Source organism: Siphateles boraxobius, unplaced genomic scaffold, assembly GCF_051911475.1.
Source record: "Siphateles boraxobius isolate OS27281-9 unplaced genomic scaffold, OSU_SipBor_1 11, whole genome shotgun sequence".
NCBI classification, from domain to species: domain Eukaryota; kingdom Metazoa; phylum Chordata; class Actinopteri; order Cypriniformes; family Leuciscidae; genus Siphateles; species Siphateles boraxobius.
In genome coordinates this window covers 7844143-7866577 of record NW_027508711.1, presented here as the reverse complement: position 1 = coordinate 7866577, position 22435 = coordinate 7844143, and the positions used below count along the sequence as shown (strand labels likewise).

General features: G+C 45.6%; 1 pseudogene; it reads left to right on the top strand.

Moving 5' to 3' along the window:
• Positions 1–13892: 13892 nt before the first annotated feature.
• LOC143701862 (olfactory receptor 8G17-like) lies at positions 13893–21142 on the top strand (annotated as a pseudogene).
• Positions 21143–22435: the final 1293 nt, after the last annotated feature.

Here is a 22435-nt window from a genome sequence, read left to right as displayed (position 1 = left end):
TCAGGAGTTGTTGTTGTAGGCGTTGGCACGGCCATTGTTTTGATATACAAAATAGGCGCTGCGCTAACCAGGACACTAACGTCACCTACAGGAGCCCAGATGACCAATAATTGCCTTCCTAATGAGCTCGTAATTCACAACTTCACCAGGCGTGAAAAAGCCTCGGAATCTGAATTGAAAACAGCGTTTACAAGCAAACACATTTACAAAAAAATAATGCCCATAACAGGTTCGAATATTAAAGGCTACCTAATATTCGTTCGAATATCATTGTTTTTTTAAATATTCGAATTCTATTCGGATAACGAAGTTCGGAGTCAAAGGCCTATAGATGTTCCTGTGGTACCCTATCCTCAGGGCCGGCCCTGGCCAATTTGCTGCCCTAGGCAAGATTTTACCTGGTGCCCCATGCATCACAGCCCATTTCGCCCTGTCATTGTGTTCATGATTATTTATCCTATATATGTGTATATATATATATATATATATATATATATACACACACATTACAGCCTAAACACAAATAGCAAGAGCATTACACCTAGCATTCAAGTCAAGTCCCATTTATTTTTGTAGCGCTTTTTACAATATAGATTATTTCAAGGCAGATTTACAGCTTTACAGTTTTGTTGCGTTTATAATTTTGTTCAGTATATATAGCCGCTCTGAATAAAACAGTGATGTCATCGTCCAAATGTCATTCATGCACAAACTATTCATTGAGCGCTAGCAAAAGTGTTTGTTTTGCAGTTGATGGCAGCAATCTTCCACTAAACTATGGCAGGTTTCATGTTTTCACCATGAATGAAACTGCGAAATGTCTTCTTTAATGTTAATTTCACATAAAACGTTGCTACTTTTAATAAACCTGTAGCCTATATAAATATCATTAATAATTTTGGCAAATAAATTTAAAAAATGCCATATATCCCCCTCAAAACTGCACAACGGTAGAGTAAAACATTAATTAATAAAAGTGATAGTGAATGTGTCTAAAAAACTGACGTGATTGTTACAAATCACACTGTCTGGGGCCTCTGGAGAACTCAGAACAATTGTTAGCTTAAAGTTTAAGGTAAAAATAACTGCCATTAAATTATATATCTTACTACTATGCAATTAGATAAACTGTTCATTCATTACATTACCTCTGTCTTTATCCCCTTTTATCCGCTTCTCTTCCGTTTGGCACTGTATCTATTGCAGACTATAATGCTAATCTAAAATATGTCATGTAAATTTGGCCATCCGTCACAATCAGGTAACTTTCACCATGTCTAGACCTGGCGCGAGCTGCCAGGCCCGTTTCTACGGGGTGCTTGAGTGTGTTAAGTACCCTCAAACGAAAGAAATGCTGTCTACATTGGATGCAGCGAGGGGCGATGCTACACAACAAATTACCAACAGTAAACTGATCGTGCGCGCTCTTGTTTCTGACGCACTTCAAGCACTCGCTGGGCTGGGGAAGATTGATGCGCCGAACCGGAGTCGGGGGACTTAGTTTTTGTGGAGTTTTTTTGCTTTATTTTGTAGTATTTTGAATTAATGTTTTTAAAATAATATTAATAAAGAAAAATCAAAAAATAATTCACTCGTTCACTCATTTTGCATATTGCCCTAGCATTTGCCTAGTCCGCCTATGCCACGGGCCGGCCCTGCCTATCCTTAGAGTTTAAGATATTCCCTGCAGGATGCTCACGATCATGCCAGAGCTGCTCTAAGTGCAAGCCATTCAAAAAAGAAGTGCTATTATGACAAGAAGCGATGCACGGTTTCCTATGCTGTGGATGACTTGGTCAGGGTTAAAACCCACCCCAAATCTGATGCTGGTGCAAACTTTACAGCCAAGTTAGCCCCAGTTTATAACGGACCATGTCGCGTCTCTAAGAAACTTTCAAGTGTCAATTACAGACTTTCAAACGTGGACACTGGAGAAGATGCTGGCATGTTTCATGTAGTAAATCTGCAGCCTTTTCATTCATGGGACACGGCCATGCCCACAACAAGTTCCTATGCTGATGTTGAGATGTCACTACCTTTGGGTGAGGACTTTGATTCTCAAACAGACCGTGAGGAGTCGGGTAATGCTGACCATGGTGTTGGTATTGACTACTCAAACGAATCTCTGAATCGACACTCAGATGAAAATTCGCCAGAACGTTTTACTGGACACTCACTTGACCTTACTCCTGACATTGTTGACGGTGTGGGTGTCTCTGACTCTCATGACTTGACATCTGACGCAGTTACTGCCGAACCCGCAAATCAGGGTCTGAGTCTTTATTTGCTGAGACAGAGAAGAGTCCCTAGAGTTACTTCTGACTGGATGGTGAATAAGTGGACTAACCCCTACCATGCTAAAAGGTTTGACTTAGATTAATGATGATAGACTACGTTAGACTGTTGTTCCTAAGTGTTAATTGTTATTGTTATTGTGTGTTCATGTGTCTCATCAAATAAGTAAGTGTTTCATTTTTGGGTCATGATCAGACTTTTCTCATGTGTTACTGAACTAATGTACACTGTGCTAACGTGTGCTCGTACTCTTTGTACATTATCTACCCCTATGTCTTGTTAACTTTTCAAATCAGTCATGTATGAGTGGTTGTTAAGTAGAAGTCTTCCTTTGCTGTGTACGGCTGAGGGCAGCCTTTTTTTGGCCGGGGGAAATCTGTAATGAGTGGAAATATGGTGTGACCCCTTTAAGAATCTATGACGAGTGGAGATAGGGTGTGCCCCCTTTAAGAGCTGTGCGCTCACTGTTGAAGAGTTTAAATATTGGTATTGTATGTACCGTGTGCCTCGAACACCCCATGTGTGTGGGTAATTTCTGTTTTATGCCGACTTTTATATTATTTTACTTTGTTAGTTAAGTAACAATGTGGAAGGGAGGACGTGTGACAGACAGTTATGCTGCCCGAGTTCGATTTGGAATAAAGCACGATTTGTGAGATGCCAATCGCCTCTGTGAGTCTGTCTGGCCTCCGCGCGTAATATCTTCAGTTGTGAGCTATCCTTTTCCTTCTTCCTGAAGCAGTGTGTTTCAATCGAAAAAAATAATCGCTGGATTAATCGTTTTAAAAATAATCGTTTATCCCAGCCCTATTCCAAACCCATCTAAGGGTAAAAATGTAATTGATGTTCAACAAATAAAAATACATATAAAAACAGATATAATACAAATGAACAAATGATAAAGCTTGGGTTGCTGAATATTCGATCCCTTACTTCAAAATCACTTATTGTTAATGATATGATTACAGACTATAACCTAGATGTGCTATGTTTGACAGAAACCTGGCTAAAACCAAACAATTGCATTACTTTAAATGAGTCCACCCCCCAAGATTACGGTTATAAACATGAACCTCGTATGAAAGGCAAATGGGGAGGTGTTGCTGTAATTTATAGAAATATTTTCAGAATTACTAAGAAGTCTAGTTTCAAATATAATGTTGGTGCTTAATGTAACAATATCTAGCATAAATGATAAATCACATAAATCGTAAAATCATAAAATGATATACAGCCCACCAGGGCACCATACATACTGACTTTCTTTCAGAGTTAGTACTGCCTGCAGATAAATTCCTAATTGTTGGTTATTTAATGTACATGTAGATAAAGAAAAAGATGCATTGGAATTGGCATTTAAAGACATTCTGAACTCTATTTGAGTTAGACAGCACGTGTCAGAACCTGCTCATTGTCGTAATCATACTCTAGATCTAATATTATGACATGGAATCAATGTTGATGCCGTTGTAATTCTGCAGCAGAGCGATGACATCTCAGATCATTATCTAGTCTTGTGTAAACTTCATTTAGCCAAGGCTGCAAAGCCGACTCCGTGTTACAAATATGTTAGACCTATCACTTCTGCCACTAAAGATTTCTTTATAATTAATCTTCCTGATCAGTTTCATCACCTCAGTATCCCAGATAGCTTAGAAGAACTCGATATTGCGACAGAAACCTTTAACTCTCTCTTTTCCAGCACGTTAGACACAGTTGCTTTGCGCTTAAAGAAGATTAAAGAAAATAGTCCAATGCCAAGGTACAACGAGCACACTCAGGCCTTTAAAAGAGCAGCCAGAATAATGGAGCGAAACTGGAAGTATTTCACATTTCATGGAAAGAGAGCCCGATTACATACAGAGAGGCCTTAAAAACTGCTAGATCTGCTTATTTTTCAAACCTATTAGAAGAAAATAAACAAAACCTTAGGTATTCATTCAAAACAGTGGCTAAACTTACGAAAAATAAAGCTTTAAGACCAGACGTTCCCAAGCAGCACAGCTTGACTTTAGTAATGTAATGACTTTATGAACTTTTTTACTTACAAGATTGATAATATCAGGGACAAAATTATAACTATGCAACCGTCTACTACAGTATTACATCAGACAGTGCAGTGTAGTCTCAATGATGAAAAATTCGATTAATTGATTGCTATAGGAGAGGGTGAATTTTATAAACTCGTTAAATCATCTAAATCGACAACATGTATGTTAGACCCTTTACCGACTAAACTACTGAAAGAGATGCTTACAGAGGTCATAGATCCTCTTCTTAATATCATTAATTCATCTTTGTCATTATGAAACATACCAAAAACTTTTAAGCTGGCTATGATTAAACCGCTTGTTAAAAAACGCAACTTGATCCTACAGAATTAGTCAATTACAGGCTGATCTCGAATCTACCTTTTCTGTCAAAGATACTAGAAAAGGCAATATCTTCACAACTATGTTCCTTTTTAGAAAGAAATGGTTTCTGTGAGGATTTTCAATCAGGATTTAGACCGTATCATAGTACTGAGACAGCTCTCATTAGAGTCACAAATGATTTGCTCTTATCATCCAATTGTGGTTGTATCTCTCTATTAGTGCTACTCGATCTCAGTGCTGCGTTTGACAGTATCGACCACAACATTATTTAAAATAGACTCGAAAATTATGTTGGCATTAGTGGAATTGCACTAGCATAGTTTAAATCATACTTATCTGACCGTTATCAGTTTGTAGCAGTAAATGAAGAGATGTCTTATCGGTCAAAAGGAAGCATGGCATTAGTGTTCACTGTTATGCTGATGATACTCAGCTCTATATTTCTTCACGCCCTGACGAAACTTACCAATCCACAAAATTAACGGAATGCATAGCTGATAAACAAATACTGGATGACTAGTAATTTCCTACTACTTAATTCTGAAAAAAAACAGAGATTCTAATTACTGGACAAACTTCCTCATCTAATAACCTAGATTAGAATACTGTCTAACACTTGATGCCTGCTCTGTCAAGTTCTTGTCGTTGGTTAGGAACCTGGGTCTGCTCTTTGATACCAATTTTTCATTTGAAAGTCACATGTCTAGTATCTGTAAAACCGCATTTTTTCATCTTAAAAATATATCTAAATCATATGATCATATGCTCTCAATTAAAAATGCAGAACAATTAGTACATGCGTTCAGGACATCAAGGCTAGATTATTGTAATGTTCTACTGCGTGGTTGCCCTGCACGTTTAATACATAAACCACAGCTGGTCCAAAATGCAGCTGCTAGAGTTCTTACCAGAACCAGGAAGTATGACCATATTAGCCCGGTTCTGTCAACACTGCATTGGCTCCCTATTAAACAAAAAAATATAAACAAAATATTGCTGATTACTGGCATAGCACTAAATGGTTTAGTATTTGAGCGAGCTCTTAACGCATTATAGTCCTTCATGTCTATTGTGATCTCAAAATTCTGGCCAGTTGATAATACCTAGAATATCAAAATCGACTGCTGGAAACACTTCCCATAAATCCTGATGTACTTGGTACATCATAAGAAGGATGGCGTCTATGCTAATATTAGTCTCTCTGTTTATCCTGAGGTTTACCAGAGTCCTCCAGATCCAGGCCATATCCAGATTTGATGAAGGACCATCCCATGGACACGACGACAACGCATCCCTAAGGTGCCAGGCTCATAATCCCTGTGAAGGCCTCATGGACACCTCAACAAACTCGTCTCCATACCGGCGTGATGACTCCGACCCCCAACCAGATGGAAATGAAAGCTTTAGCTTAAGTTCTGCCAGGAACACTTAATTACTATGTCACTTGTTATTACCTTCACATCTAACCAATCATGTCATTATACTCGCTGTATAAAAGATTGGTACTTACACACGTTTAAGTTCGCAGATGCTGACGTGACCACTACCTCCACCCTCCCTCACACCACCAGGATGGTCCTGTCCATACCTCCCAGGGGGGTCGGCTGCGCCCCTGCCTTCGTCTTCAGGCAGGAAATGTAGATCCGCTACCCTCGGATTATGAACTACAGACAGGGCCTACGCCAGAGAACTTTATAGATAATTGATTGCTGGGCTGTCAATTAATTTTATATTTAACAATATTATTACAACATTGTTTTCCTGTTATCTCTGTAAAGCTGCTTTGAAACAATCTGTATTGTAAAAAGCACTATATAAATAGAGGGCAATTGACTTGACATGGGAAATATAATAAACTATGCTGGTCTGTTTTGCAAAATTGCATTGTTTCTGTGACAATAAATGTATAATTCTAACATAGTTGCTTTCCTCTAAACTATAGGCAAGGCAAGTTTATTTATATAGCATATTTCATACACAGTGGTAATTCAAAGTGCTTTACATAGAAGAAATTAAAATAATCAAAAGAAATCAGAATAATTAAAACAGTTTTGAATAAAAAATAAAATAAAATAGAGTACAAACAGTCGGACAAACAGTGGCACAGTGCTCATTCAGTAAATGCACAGCTAAACAGATGTGTTTTGAGTTTGGATTTGAATGTGACTACTGTAGGAGCACATCTGATCTCTTCTGGAAGCTGGTTCCAGCTACGGCTTGCATAGTAACTAAAAGCGGACTCACCATGCTTAGAGTGACCCCTTGGTATTTCAAGCTGATGTGATCCTAATGATCTGAGTGATCTGTTGGGTTTATATTCAGTGAGCATATCTGCAATGTATTGAGGGCCTAGGCCATTTAGTGATTTATATACCACTAATAATACTTTAAAATCAATCATATATGTAACTGGCAGCCAGTGTAAAGACCTGAGGACTGGTGTGATATGTGCACATTTTCTGGTTCTGCTCAGAATCCTAGCAGCAGCGTTCTGTATGAGCTGCAACTGTCTTATGGTCTTTTTGGGAATCCCAGTGAGGAGTCCATTACAATAATCCACCCTGCTTGTCCATAAGTCTTGACTGGAAACAAAGCATCTAATTCTTGCAATATTTTTCAGGTGATAGTATGCTGATTTAGTTATTGCTTTGACATGACTACTGAAACTAAGGTCTGACTCTAGAGAAACACCAAGATTCCTGACTTGATTTTTAGTTGTTTGACCCCTAGAGTGAAGGTATGCATTCACCTTGAGAACTTCATCTTTGTTTCCAAATGCAATGACTTCAGTTTTGTCTTTGTTTAACTGAAGAAAGGTTTGGCACATGCAACTGTTTACTTCATCAATGCATTGGCACAGGGAGTCAATGGGGCTGTAGTCGTTAGGCGACAGGGCTAAGTAGAGCTGGGTGTCGTCTGCATAGCTGTGGTAAGCGATTTGGTTCTTTCTCATTATTTGGCTCATTGGGAGCATGTACAGGTTGAATAGGAGTGGCGCAGGAATTGAGCCTTGAGGGACTCCTCATGTCAAGGATGTCCATTCAGACTTAAGGTCTCCTACACTCACATAATAACCACTCCCTCTTAAGTACGACCTGAACCATTTTAGGACTATCCCAGAAAGCCCCAACTAGTTTTCCAGCCTGTCAAGAAGTATGTTATGATCGACATTGTCAAATGCAGCACTGAGGTCGAGTAGTACCAGTACTGATAATTTGCCTGAATCAGTATTTAAGCGAATATCGTTTATTATCTTCATGAGTCACTTTATTGTCTCTGTGCTGTGCTGTGATGCGATCGGAAACCAGATTGAAGAGCTGTCAAGTTAAGGTCATTAAGTACGTGAGTAGGCTTTGGTTAGGAGAATGAATAGCCATGTGTGTTACTTTAAGGGCACCAAAGCGCTGTGGTCTGTAATGCACTTGGTGGCCTACTTCATGCCCATCATCCTTCATCCATCCTCACAAAATTTAACATTTACAGTGATCAGGCACATGTGCAGTCTTAGTGAATTGAAGGCATACAGTAGCCTAGGCCTATGTGGTGAATATGCTACTAATCTAACATGTCGTGACAAATTGCAAGGGTAGATACATTGCCTATATTATAGCCTAGCCTACACCTAAAGACGTAGGCTATATCAATTTACTGGTTATTTAATGGGCCTACATTGTGATGCATTGCATACTGTTGACGTGATACGGTCGTGAATTACTTAAGTTAGCCTACCTGCTCCAAACCAGAAAGAATGATAGCCTGCTGCCTCTCGTAAGAGACAGCATAAAATTCTGTGAAGAGCTGGAGTTTTCTTTGGTCTGTTAGGCTTGAACACTGCCTGGACATGAACATGTCTCCTTGCACACCATGCCCTTAACAGAAACAAAGTCACATTAGTGTTTTTAGCTATAAAACACTTTAGAGCTAGCAGGCTTATTAAGGTTACTAGCTAGAATATATAACAGTGAATATATATAATATAATATATAATCAATGAATGGCAATTATAACGTTAGCCTACGTGACACGTTTCAATTCATTTCTCTGTGGTTATGTTCTCAGCTTTCATTTTGACCCATTCATGACTTGATCCGCTAAACCGTCTGAGCTGTATGAACTGTAGTAACATTAGACGACCAGTAATATGCCCATTGACTGTAACCAGCAACTTTACAAAGTAACGTAAAGTTAAAAAGTAACTGGCTAGCCAGCTAACATTATCCCCTTAGCTCCCCTCAGGAACCTAACGATCAAGTCGTGCTTCCCAAGGATTTGTATCCACTGCATCCTGATGTGCGTTAAAACAGAGGCAACAACATTTTGAGGTGGAGGAGACAGCCCTCACTCCAACCCATTAGCAGAAAAGAAAGCACTGAAGTGATCAAATACCTTCGGGATCTCCTCACGGAGAGAAGACTCAATAAAACGAATAGGTTCCACTTCTAAAGGGGAGCAAACCTCATTTGAGAGGGTGCTCTCACGGAAGTGATGGTCTCTACGGCATACAAATTATTGTGGTAGTAACCAGAACCTCCGCTACCTGTTCTTTTAAGAACCACACCTGGAACTCTCCAAGGTCTGAATGAGGGTGCCATCATGCCCCTCCCTGAGAATGTACACAGAGGAAGGGCTGTTGAGAGGAGAGGTCTGGTTGGGCCAATAAGGGGCAACTAGCAAAACCAAGAGATGGAGCAGGTCTCTGATTTTATCACAGGTGTGTGCAAGAAGGCTCACTGGGGAACGCATTTCTGCGGGGGACCCGGGGCCAGCTTTGGCTAGAGTCTTTCTGTGTCGAGGGGTCACTCAGACAGAAGAAAAAACAACTGGTAGAGGTACGAGTACTAGCAAAACCTGCTCCATCTCTTCTCTGATTTTATCACAGGTGTGTGCAAGAAGGCTCACTGGGGAACGCATTTCTGCGGGGGCCCCGGGGCCAGCTTTGGCTAGAGTCTTTCTGTGTCGAGGGGTCACTCAGACAGAAGAAAAAACAACTGACGGATGTACGAGTGTAAGCAGGTCTTCCGCAACAGATGTAACTGGGCGGCCCGAAGTGGTCCCAAACAGCTGGACCGCCTGGGGGAAGGAGTCTCTCTGGGCCAGAGGGTGTTGTGAGGCTCGTCAGCGGCACGATTGAGCAGGCCAGAAGTAATAAGTGGAATAAAGCGACCTCAGAAGCTTCTGACTCCAAGGAGGAGGTGGCGGGCGAGTTGCAACATGCGAGGGGAGCGCAGCTCAACAGTCACCGTGTTGTCTATTCAGACCAGTACATGCTCGCTGAGCATGTCTCAAAGCAAGGTGAACCGAAAGTAACTCGAGGCAATGGATGCCAATGCAGTCGTAGGGCCACCCAGACCTCCGTTACTGCATGCCCTTTGTACGTGGCCCCTCAGCCGGTATTGATGGACACTTGTTCTAGGAGCCATTGGCCTGGAGAATCAAAAGGTTTGTTACGGACTAAGGGTTTGGTGACAGGCCAAGGTGCTTTCACACGGAGTGTGCCGCTCTGTCACGGCCACCTCGGGATTCGGCCGTAAAGTCAGTGCTGAAGCGGTCATCATATGAGGAAGCCAAGTGGCTGCTTCTACCATATGTCCCAGGAGCCTCTGAAGAGTTTCAGTGGGACCCTTTCTCAGTTCTATACAGCACTAACCATACACATACTCTTTTTCAGAGATGCGGTGGACAGAATCCGTCTCCAAACTAGAAAAGAGATCCTCAGCCCGTGGACGAGTTTACTCTTTCCCAGTTGACCTGAGGACCCAACTGGCTATGAGCACTTGAAGGGTAAGACTGTTTACTGATACTTTACACCTTTCAAATGCCTGAACAGAGGATGGCCTGTGGTGCGGGAGGATAGAGTTCTGAAGTACATGTCTCTCAGGTCAAACGCTGCAGACCAATCTTGGGGACGGAGCATTTTGAAATGCATCTCTGTCTAACAAATTGAACAGAGGTTTTCGAAAAAGGGCACGTCTCAATTAACACAGGACCAAGATGGTCATGACCCACCTCTCTAGGGTACAATGAAGTATGGGCTTATTGAAGCCGGCCTTCATATCGTCTGGAGGGAGCGGCTGAATCGCGTCCTTCGCCAGTAGACTGCGATGTGTGCACACAAGACAGAAACATTGCTCAACACCTAGGTGTGGTAAATATCACTTATCTTAGGAGCATATCTGCTCCACACCTAGGTATGATAAATATAACTGAGCTTGGGCGGAAGCCGAGCGAAAAGGAATCGCAAGCCGAGTCTGATGGTATAGTTTGGGGCCATCTGGTCCAGTTGGGAAGCATTTTTGGAGGACTGGGTCCTCGAACCGCACCCAGCTGCCGTGCTGGCGAACAAAAGGGGGCTGAGGGGTGCAAGGCTGTACAGGTTCACACACCGCCAGACTTGCCCTCTTGGGACCCAGGAACAGAGGAATTTGCTCTTCCTTTGAAGTAAGAGTCCCGCTTGCATCGCTTTTTTTGGGAGCCAGCTGTGGAGCCTGGAACGGGCTGGGCATCCCTGGCGCCAGGGGAACGCCCTCGTTGACGAGGAGGCGGAGGAACTGCCACCGGTGGCTGGGTGGAGGCAGCAGCGGGCCGCTGAGGCAGGATATGCCGGATGGCGTCCGTCTGCGCTTGAGTGGTAGAGAACTGCAATCTCCTCGCAATCCTTCACCGCTCCTCCGTCAAAGGTAGTGAGGGGGGAAAGCTATTCAGGCAGTCTCTGACAGAGCTGAGAATTAGAGCAGCCCGCCCCAAGATACCAATCCTCCAACCGAGACTGAGCGGGACACGGTGGAGGACTCCACTCGAGCCCGGCAGCCTTGGCAGCCCGTGTCAGCATAGTTGACAATTCTGGATCCGGCTCGGGCAACGTTACACTCCCAGAAGGAGATAACACAGCCGAGTCGTCATCCTATCCTCTGGGGGAACCCCAATTGAAATGGCTGATCGGTCCATTACAGAGGGACCAGCACGTTCAACAGGAAATTCCACCGGCTGCGGTGTGATGGAGGAGTGAGGAGCCCACAGGGAATTACCGGGCGAGACATCCATCACTATCCTCTGATCACCTATCCCACACAGCACCCAGGGGTTGGGCATGGTAATGGGGGCTCCAGCTTCGAAACATGAACCGTCCACAAAAGCTGCTTCAGCGTGCTGTAAGCCCAAACACGTGATGCAACAATTGTGACCGTCAGAGAGGAACAGGGAACAACCGCATATAAACACGCACGGGTGGAATGACATCTTGAAAAAGACTCAAATGCACCCCTGTTGCTCTTTCAGGAAATGAAAAACTATCACCAGTGCCGGAGCACACAGGGGAATGTTCGCGGCAACACTGACATGGATGGTGCAGCATGTACCAGTGAAGCACTCACTTTCTTCACCCTCAACCGGCCGTCAGACAAACACAATTTTTAAACAGAATTGTGATGCTGTTAAAACAGCAGTTGAGAGCTCAGAAGGCACGCGACCACCACTGCACTCACGCTGTAGAACCACCAGCACCGGGAGAGACTTCCTGAAGAAGCCCCGAAATACTCGCTCGTTGTAATATAACAACACTCTTTAGAGACATCAGCACGAAGCCAGATCAGCCCCTAAGCGAAAGACAACTGGTGCGTGCATCCACTTCCGTATTTATACCCGTGCCGCGGGGCCGAGTGTGAGATGCAGATCTCGCATCCAATGTGCATTGGCTCGTTTTAACAGTACTCGAAGATGACAGGCTCCCAAAGCGTGATCCCAATCAGTCAACAGGTCTACTACGTCGAACGTGAGCGACTGAAAGGGAACCTTTGTTCCCTGAGGTAACAATAACGAGAACTGGGTAGTGGTGAAGGGCGGTGGAGGCTGAAGTGCGAATGCGCACCGAGTAGGTGGTGAGTAGCCCCGCCCATTTTGGCAGGCTTTAGCTCCATAGGTTCCTGCAACTCCATTGCGCATCCATTGGTTCCTGCAACTCAGAATTAATGAATATAATCCCACATAGAAGGGGGAATCTTCTCAACCACCACCAATGTGCAGCATCCACCTGGATGATGCGACGGCAGCCATATTGTGCCAGAACGCCCACCACACACCAGCTTACTGGTGGAGAGGAGACAGTGATGAAGCCAATTAGTATATACGGGGATGATTAGGAGGCCATGATGGACAGAGGCCACTGGGCAAATTTGGCCAAGATGCCGGGATTACACCCCTACTCTTTCGAAAGACATCCTGGGATTTTTTGTGACCACAGAGAGTCAGGACCTCGGTTTAACGTCTCATCCGAAGGACAGGATAAATCATACTCATCATACTCTTAATAGTTACAACCGCAAATAAATACGTATTATTATTGTTGTTCCGATTATTCATGTATTACAACGCATTGTAAGGTTCTTTATAAGGCATTATGCATGCATTATAATGCATCAAGAATACCCTTATGATGCATTACAAATGCAGGCTTAATTCTGGTGTTACAATGCATTGTACTCTTAAAAGATATAACCACAAATAGGTAAGTATTATAATGTATTGTAACTGTTGTTATGATTATTTATCAGATGTCAGGCATTATGTAGTATTCTAATGCATTAAGAATACCCTTCCATTATAAATGCATGCTTCATAGAATGTGTTGCCAAAAAACATGACCCCTGCAGGTAACTAGAGCAAGGGCCATTTCAACATAACAATATCCTTACAGTTTCAGTGGCTGTGTTCATGGCAACCAGTTGGTCTTGTCATTCCCTCTTGGGTGATGACAGTGTCACATTAAACCGCATATTTAAAGGCAAAGGCTCATAAGTATTCTTTATAAAAAAAAGTAAGTCATTATTCATGTCACCCTAAATACTGTTAGAATTGACTGCCAATTAATTAGTTAACTAAACAACTTGAAACAATCTTTAAAAATACTCATCTATCTTGGTATTACTTTATAGCAAAAACAGACGGCAGGTTCTTTGATTTTAAATTTACTTATGTAGTGATTGTGTTACTATGATTGATTGTGTGATTTTAAAAAGGGTGCCATTTAATATAGACCATGAAAACTGATCAGACAGCAAGTAAAGGGATTTACAAATAGACTTACATATGGAAATATGTTATAATTAGATTTGACTGTTTACAACAACATATTTTTTTGTATAATCATCATTGTACAGTGTAGCAATTTTATGCTATTAATGACGATGACAGGTCTGTGTGATGCTGTTTGCAGGTTTTAAGCAGCCAATGGACAACCTGACATTCACAAACAGCATTCTCCTCGTGGAGGGACTGAAAGTTACACCTCAGTCTTCCTATCCTATTTTCATCCTGATTCTCTTGGTTTATATATTCGCAATGGGATGTAACATTGGGCTTATAATCCTGATCTCAACTGAAAAGAATCTACATCATCCTATGCATTTTCTGTTCTGTAACCTTCCAGTGAATGATATACTAGGGACCTCTGTCACGTTGCCACGCTTGCTGCAAGACATTTTAAGGGAAGCCTCAGAGCGTTATATTACATATGTGGAGTGTGTTGTTCAAGCGTATTTTGTGCACATATTTGCAGCAGCATGCCATTATGTGCTGATGATCATGGCCTTTGACAGATATGTGGCTATATGTAATCCATTGCGATACACGACTATAATGACCAATAAAATGCTTATTAAACTATCAGCATCAGCCTGGGGGCTGTCAGTATACATGGTGTCTATTATGTTAGGTCTCACTATACGCCTGTCTCGCTGCAGATCTAAAATTGAAAACCCTTTATGTGACAATGCCTCATTGTTTAAACTGTCATGTGAAAATGTAGTCTTAAATAATGTATTTGGAATAATTTATACTGTGATTGTCTTTACCTTCTCACTTGGGTCTGTGTTTATAACATATACCAAGATTGCTACTGTATGTATAACCAGCAAAAACAAAGCACTCAACAGCAAAGCCATAAAAAACATGTGGTACTCATATAGCTGTTTATATCATCATGTTTGTTTCTTGTGCGACAATGGTTCTCTTACGAGAGGTTCTCTCGTATTGCGTAAGTTTAGCTTACGCTACGGGAAAGATTCATCTTCTCGAGATACTGAAGCCAAAAAATTATCCTTAATTTTGTATAACTTGTCAACGCAGTGCAGCAGCTAGCAGACCTAGAGCAGGCCATCTCGCGTGCTCATTGGCTGCCCTGCGGGCAACTGCTGCAGCCTACCAGTGCGCCCGGCGTGACGTCACGCCCAATGAAGGGCGCCCGCGCCTTTATAGCGTCACAGCCCACCAGATAGGCGTGGCTTAGCGTATAAAATAGGGGCTGTAGGCTGAATTCTCTGATTTTTCGACTCTTCAGCGAGCTCTTCGCATCGCTGGATTTGAGAGAAGCCACCGCCGCCGTCGAACAGCGAACAGCCAGCTTAGGACAGCGCTGAGGAAGCCGGCCGTCTTCGCTTTTTAAAGATGCCTCGCACTTCCTGCGGCTCGTGTAAAGCCCCGCTCAGCGCCGGAGACCGCCACCTGATCTGCGCTCTCTGCCTGGGCCTGGAACACGCAGAGCTCGCCCTCGCGTCCGGGGGCTGCGAGCTCTGTGAGGAGCTTCTGCTGTCGACCCTGCGGGCTCGACTCGAAGCGTTCAACACCACAGCAGTCACTCCGCCCCCTGTGGGACCGCGCAGAAAGAAGCGCCTTTCCCTGAGACAGCCGGAACCTGTGGCCACAGCGACGCGCTCGCCGGAGAACCTCCCTCGAGCCTCGCTCTCGCCTTCCCCACCTCTCCTCACTGACGCGCAGCTGCCGCTTGGGAGCCTCACTGCCGTCACTTCGGAGGATGAGTCCGTGGGACACGCCACAAAAGACTGCTGCTCTATCCTGGCATCAGACAGCGAGGAATGGTCGCTTCACTCCGCCTCCTCGTCAATCCAGGAATCCGCCCGTACCCGCGCTGGAGCTGACGCGGAACTTATGCGCCTGCTGACGCAAGCTGTCGACCGTCTCGGGCTCGAGTGGTCGCTGCCGAAGGAACCCGCGCCGAACAGGCTCGACGGCTGCTTCCTTCAAAGTCGCCGCCGCGCAGTTTCAGAAACCAGGCCCGCTCCATTCCTGCCGGAACTTCATGCAGAGCTGACGAAGTCGTGGAATTCACCTTTTTCTGCTAGACTTCAGTCACAGGCCTCCGCGTCGCTCTCCCGAGTGGACGGCGCCGCCGAGAAAGGGTACACAGCGATTCCCCCTGTGGAAGAGGCGGTCGCAGCGCACCTTTGCCCGCCCTCCGCGAGATGGCGGTCACGGTCAGCCCTCCCGTCTAAAGCCTGCAGAGCCACTTCCGCCTTGGTCGGCCGCGCTTATGCCGCCTCCGGCCAGGCCGCGTCTGCTCTACACTCGATGGCTGTGCTTCAGATCCTGCAAGCATACCTCCTCCGTGAATGGGATGAGAAGGGTCGGGACCCAGCTGCGGTTACGGATTTGAGAAGCGCGACGGATCTTTCTCTCCGCGCCACCAAAGCTGCAGCCCAGGCCATCGGACAAGCCATGGCCGCGTTAACCGTGACGGAGAGGCACCTCTGGTTAACGCTCGCGGATATGAGGGAAACTGAGCGAGCTACCTTTCTGAACGCGCCGCTTTCCCCCACTGGTCTCTTCGGCCCAGCGGTGAACGGGATTGTTGACCGCTTCTCTATGGTGCAAAAGACCACGCAGGCCATGAACCTCTTCCTGCCGCGACGCTCGAGTTCCGCCACAGGCCGCTCTCGCGAGAGACAAAGCCAGCCTCCTGTGCGAACCAGCACCCAGCGTCCAGCACAGCCTCAGCATCAGCCTTCGCAGCGACGTCAGGGCGGCCGCCCTAGATCGCGCTCAGACAGCCGTCGCAGACCGCCGCCCCCCAGAGGGCCTCGGCAAAGGCTCACGCTGAAGTCTGAGCACGCGAAGCCCTCCTAACAGCGGGAGAGAAAAGACGCGCGTGTCCCGCTGCGGCCGGACCGCCGTCAAAGTTCATTTCCCTGTCAGTCCCCTTCGAACAGGCTACTGCAGTGGTTCAACTAGCAGCCAACGAGCCGGTTTATTCACCCTCTCGCCTGCACACAAACGCCGTTTTCACGGCGACCCAGAGAAATCTCAAAAGAGTATAATGTCTGGTCCGGCTCACGCCGTCAGTGTTTTAAGTGTAGTGAATGTGCCCACGCCCCAGTGTTCACCCCTACACATAAGCACTCAAAATCCCGTGTCACTCACAGAGCACACTCTCATAAAGCGCAGAAAAGCCGCTCGAGTGTTGAATGTAAGAAATGTGTCCACTATCTGCCCGCTCTGTTACACGATCAAAGAAGCTAATGAACGTAAGTCTCGTGCCCGCCAGAGAGCGCTCACGCTTGCTAACACAAACCTTCCCCCGGGTCCCGCCTGTGCGTGTAAGTGTTATCACGAAACACAGGGCGTTAATAAAACGCTCCCCATTTACTATGATCGGGGCGTCAGATACAGTTGTAAGTCTCGTGCCCGCGTGCGCGTGCTCACGCTTACAGAGAGCTCTCCCGCCCAGAGCGCTGCTCGCGCGTCAAAGTGTGGCAAAAGTATGTTCCCCATCCCTTATGATCGGGACATCTCACATAAGTCAGCCGGTCTCGGCTGTCAGCGAGCGGCCATTGCCCAGAACCGAGAGCGCGCGCGCCGCGCTCTCGGCTCCGGTTCAGTTTCACAAGCCCGCAAATGGCGGCGGTCTGAACCCGGAGGCCATTCGCCCCCTGGCGGCTCACATAGCTGCGTGGGAAACTATCCCAGGGATTTCAGAATGGGTGTTGAGCACAATAAAGCAGGGCTATGCACTTCAATTCGTTCGCCGTCCTCCGCGCTTTCAAGCCCGGACCGCGACGATAGTGAATGCGGAAGTAGCACACCTACTTCACGCAGAAATAGCAAAGCTGCTGTGCAAAGGGGCTATAGAAAAGGTGCCGCCTTCTCTGAGCGAGTCAGGCTTTTACAGCCGATATTTTCTCGTACCCAAGAAGGACGGAGCCTTCAGACCTATCCTAGATCTGAGATATTTGAACAAAGTGCTTGTAAAAAGACCGTTCAAAATGCTTACGACCAGAAAAATCCTCGCGCACGTTCGCCCGAGGGACTGGTTTATTTCTCTAGATCTGAAGGATGCCTATTTTCAGATTCAGATAGTACCCCGTCACAGGCAATTTTTGAGATTCGCCTTCGACGGTCAGGCATATCAATACACCGTCCTGCCGTTCGGCCTGTCCCTAGCACCCCGTACATTTACAAAGTGCATGGACGCGGCGCTCGCCCCCCTGAGAAGTCAGGGGCTGCGCATAATGAACTATCTGGACGATTGGCTGATATTGGCACAGTCAGAGACAGAACTACTATCTCACAGAACAGTGCTTCTCAGTCATCTGGAAAGCTTGGGTCTCACGGTCAACTGGACCAAGAGCTCATTACTGCCCAGCCAGTCAATTTCCTTTTTAGGAATAGAACTAGACTCGGTGACCATGACGGCTCGTTTATCGACACAGCGCGCGCGCCGTGTTCGCCACCTAGCCGCATCTTTCCAGAAGGGCAGCTTTCTCCCTTTGAAAACATTTCAAAGGATGTTGGGCTGTATGGCATCAGCTGCAGCGGTGCTCCAGCTGGGCCTACTGCGCATGCGCCCGCTCCAACGCTGGTTGAACGCTCGCGCGCCTCGCCGAGCCTGGGTGTCTGGCGGCCAGAAAATCAGAGTGACTCAGACCTGCATAACAGCTCTGCAGCCCTGGTTAGTGGCCGATTGGTACCAGCATGGAGTAATGATGGGAACCATCTCTTATCGGAAGGTCATCTCGACAGACGCGTCCAACTCGGGTTGGGGCACGCTGTTCGAGGGCAGACCGGCCTTTGGCCAGTGGTCAGACCAGGAGAAGGGTTTTCACATAAACTGTCTGGAAATGATAGCGGTCGAGAACGCGCTGAAGTGCTTCCTCCCGTTTATACAGGACCAGCATGTTCTTGTCCGCTCGGACAACACATCTGTGGTATCCTATGTAAACCGTCAGGGCGGTGTCAGATCCAGAAATCTCTGCAATCTGACGGAACGCCTCCTTATTTGGTCACAGACGAACCTGCGCTCGCTGAGGGCGGCGCATGTGCCTGGCCATTTGAACGACGGCCCAGACAGACTGTCCAGGGACAATGTTCCCCCAGGGGAATGGTCCCTGCACCCCCAAACGGTCCAGAAACTGTGGCGCCTATTCGGCAGAGCGGAAGTCGACCTGTTTGCGTCAAAAGACAACGCTCAATGCCCGATGTTCTTCTCGAAGGACGAGGACGCGCTGGCCCAGGTTTGGCCCAGCCTCCCGCTATATGCTTTCCCTCCGGTCTCTCTGTTGCCACAGGTGATCAAGAGGATCAGGGAAACGCGCCACTCGGTGCTCCTCATAGCCCCGCGTTGGGAGAATCAGACTTGGTTCCCGGAACTGGCACGGCTGTCACATACAGCTCCGTGGCCGATTCCGGTGAGGGCAGATCTCCTCTCTCAAGCTTGCGGCACAATCTGGCATCCCCATCCAGAGCGCTGGTCTCTGCATGCATGGTTGATCAACGGGTACTCGTTGCCCTGCCAGAAGGAGTGATGAACACGATCACGCAGTCTAGAGCCCCTTCCACGAGAAGGCTCTACGCGTCTAAATGGTCGGTGTTCTCTGGATGGTGCACTGACAGAGGTCTGGACCCGCGGACATGCGGGGTGGCGCATCTGCTCACTTTCCTACAAGAGCTGTTGGATAAGGGAAGATCCCCATCCACGCTCAAAGTTTACGTGGCGGCCGTAGCAGCATTCGCGGAATCGACGCACGGCCAGTCACTGGGAAGACATGAGTTGGTCATCCGCTTCCTTAGAGGAGCTAGAAGGATGAATCCGCCGCGCCCCCAGTCGGTTCCCATGTGGGATCTTTCACTGGTCCTCGAGGCCCTGAAAGCTTTTCCATTTGAACCACTAGACTCCGTGGAGTTGAAATGTCTATCACTAAAAGCCGTTTTTCTGACTGCACTGTCGTCAGTAAAACGTGTAGAGGATCTGCACGCGCTGTCTGTCAGCGCGTCGTGTCTTGAGTTCGGACCGAATGACTCTAAAGTCATCCTCAGACCTAGACATGGTTATGTCCCTAAAGTGATGGGCACTCCATTCAGAGCGCAAGTTATTTCGCTGTCAGCTCTCCCAGCATCTGAAAGTGATGTGAATCTCCTCTGCCCTGTCAGAGCGCTGAGGTTTTACATTACGCGCTCCGCCTCCTTCAGGCGTTCGGAACAGCTTTTCGTTTCGTTTGGTGGGCGCGCCAAGGGGCTTGCCTCCTCGAAACAGAGCCTGTCCAGATGGATAGTGGACGCTATAGCGGCAGCTTACGCGTCAAAAGGCCTGCAATGCCCTCTGGGCATCAGGGCTCATTCCACGAATGATGGCCTCGTCGTGGGCATGGTCCAGTGGAATTTCTATCCATGACATATGTGTAGCGGCGGGCTGGAGCTCCCCGTCTACCTTTGTCAGGTTTTATAACCTAGAACTTCCTGCCTTGCAGGCTAAACTGTTGTCAGTCTGAAAAGAGGTGTATTCTGCCAAGATCTCCTGCTCAGATCACGTTCATGACTCAGCTCTCCTGGTTGAGCTGCACTAAGTAGGGTATGTGCCATATGACTATACAGACCGGCGCGCTGCTCTGTATTCCCTATGTGTGCTTATGTACAAGTGATGGCCCGCGTGGCTGGCCACCTTATTTTTTCCACTTATGGGGTTCCCCTCAAGCTCGGGGTCTCATGTGGATGCTTGGCGCGCACGGCGTTGACAAAGTGTTCCCGTAGCGTAAGCTAAACTTACACAATACGAGAGAACCTCTCGTAAGAGAACGATACTCGGTTACTAACGTAACCTCGGTTCTCTCTAGAGAGGGAACGAGTATTGCGTAACCAGCCGTGCTCACGCCACGAGCGACTTCGCTTCAGTCGTCAAAAAACCAGAGAATTCAGCCTACAGCCCCTATTTTATACGCTAAGCCACGCCTATCTGGTGGGCTGTGACGCTATAAAGGCGCGGGCGCCCTTCATTGGGCGTGACGTCACGCCGGGCGCACTGGTAGGCTGCAGCAGTTGCCCGCAGGGCAGCCAATGAGCACGCGAGATGGCCTGCTCTAGGTCTGCTAGCTGCTGCACTGCGTTGACAAGTTATACAAAATTAAGGATAATTTTTTGGCTTCAGTATCTCGAGAAGATGAATCTTTCCCGTAGCGTAAGCTAAACTTACGCAATACTCGTTCCCTCTCTAGAGAGAACCGAGGTTACGTTAGTAACCGAGTATCGTTTTTCTCCATCGGTTTCCAGAATACTCCGACAGCAGGAAATTAGCTAGTATAATGTTTCACATTGTACCACCAGGACTAAATCCTTTAGTATATGGTCTACAAACCAAAGAAATAAGGCAAAAGTTTGTAATGTTTTGGTACATAAATAAAGTTAATCTAAAGTAAATTAATTACAAAGAAAAAAAAAATCCATTATAAAATCCCATTTTCTCTGGATGAAAATAAGAATCAATAATATTGTAAAAGTGCTACTGTTAAAATGATTTTGTCCATGCTTTTTCTCCACAAAATAATCATGATCAATAATCATGAACACCCCCAAAACGCTTTTGAAACTTTTAATCAGCCTGATATAAAAAGATGATCTGAGCCAAATTTGGTGAAGACATTACAGTTGTTGCAGAAAGACACATTATATGTGAACAATTTTTGTCTTTGATGAAACATGTTCTGTTAAAATTTGTTATTGTCTGCTTCATATCTGTAAAATCAGCTTGAGTATGAACTTATGATTGTTTTTGATCATGCAAAACAACAAATTGTGTGTTTGATATGGAATAGTTTTCATCAGCACTCAGCATAAAGGAGAGCAGAATGAAAATCACTCTGGGCTCATGACCAAATAGGTTTTGTAGCGTATTTAGTTCATACAATGAAAAGTATGCAGTTTTTTGTTTTAAATTTGATCACTTTATTCTGTTTATTATTTCTTACTTGAATAGGCTACACATATCTGGACAAAATTAAAGCACTATTTAATTAGCTTCTTTGTTCTAGTGTGTTTACTTGTCTCATTTCCTGTAATTTGCATGTTTCTTAATTTATTGCTTATTGTTTACTTGTTTTGTAATTGTGTGTTTGTTTTTTTTACTGGATTTGCTGTTATTAAAATGGGAGGGGGGGGGGGGGGGTATTATGATTGCTGTGTCAGAAGGGAGGCTGTGACTTTGAAAACTGGAGAGAGTGCAATCCACTCCAATGAAACAGATCAGCTTTCTTTTAAACCAAGATTTTATATAGTGCTGAACTGCATTCAAGCCGCTCATGATGAAAATAGTATGCATGCTTGTTATGATATTTATGGTAATCTGCAAACAGTTTCCAAGAGGCCCTATAATGCAAAATTCCCTTTTATATTGTTTTTGAACATATTTATTTTTCCGCAGTGAGTGTACACAACCACCATATTGTGGTAAAAATCCATCCACTCCATTTGTTATTTTCCCCATAAATCGTCTTATGTTACGACAGTAACCATAGTTCCCTGAGAAAGGGAACGAGACGATGCGTCAACGACGCTTTGGGAACGCCCCCAGCGTGAATGCGTCTGAAGCATCTATGTCAACTAGACCAATGGAAAGAATGATCGTCACAGGCGGGTGACGTCATGACCAGGAAGAGATAAAAGCGCATCCGGTGCAAACTGGCATTAGCTTCGAAAATTGCCGAAGCAAGCCG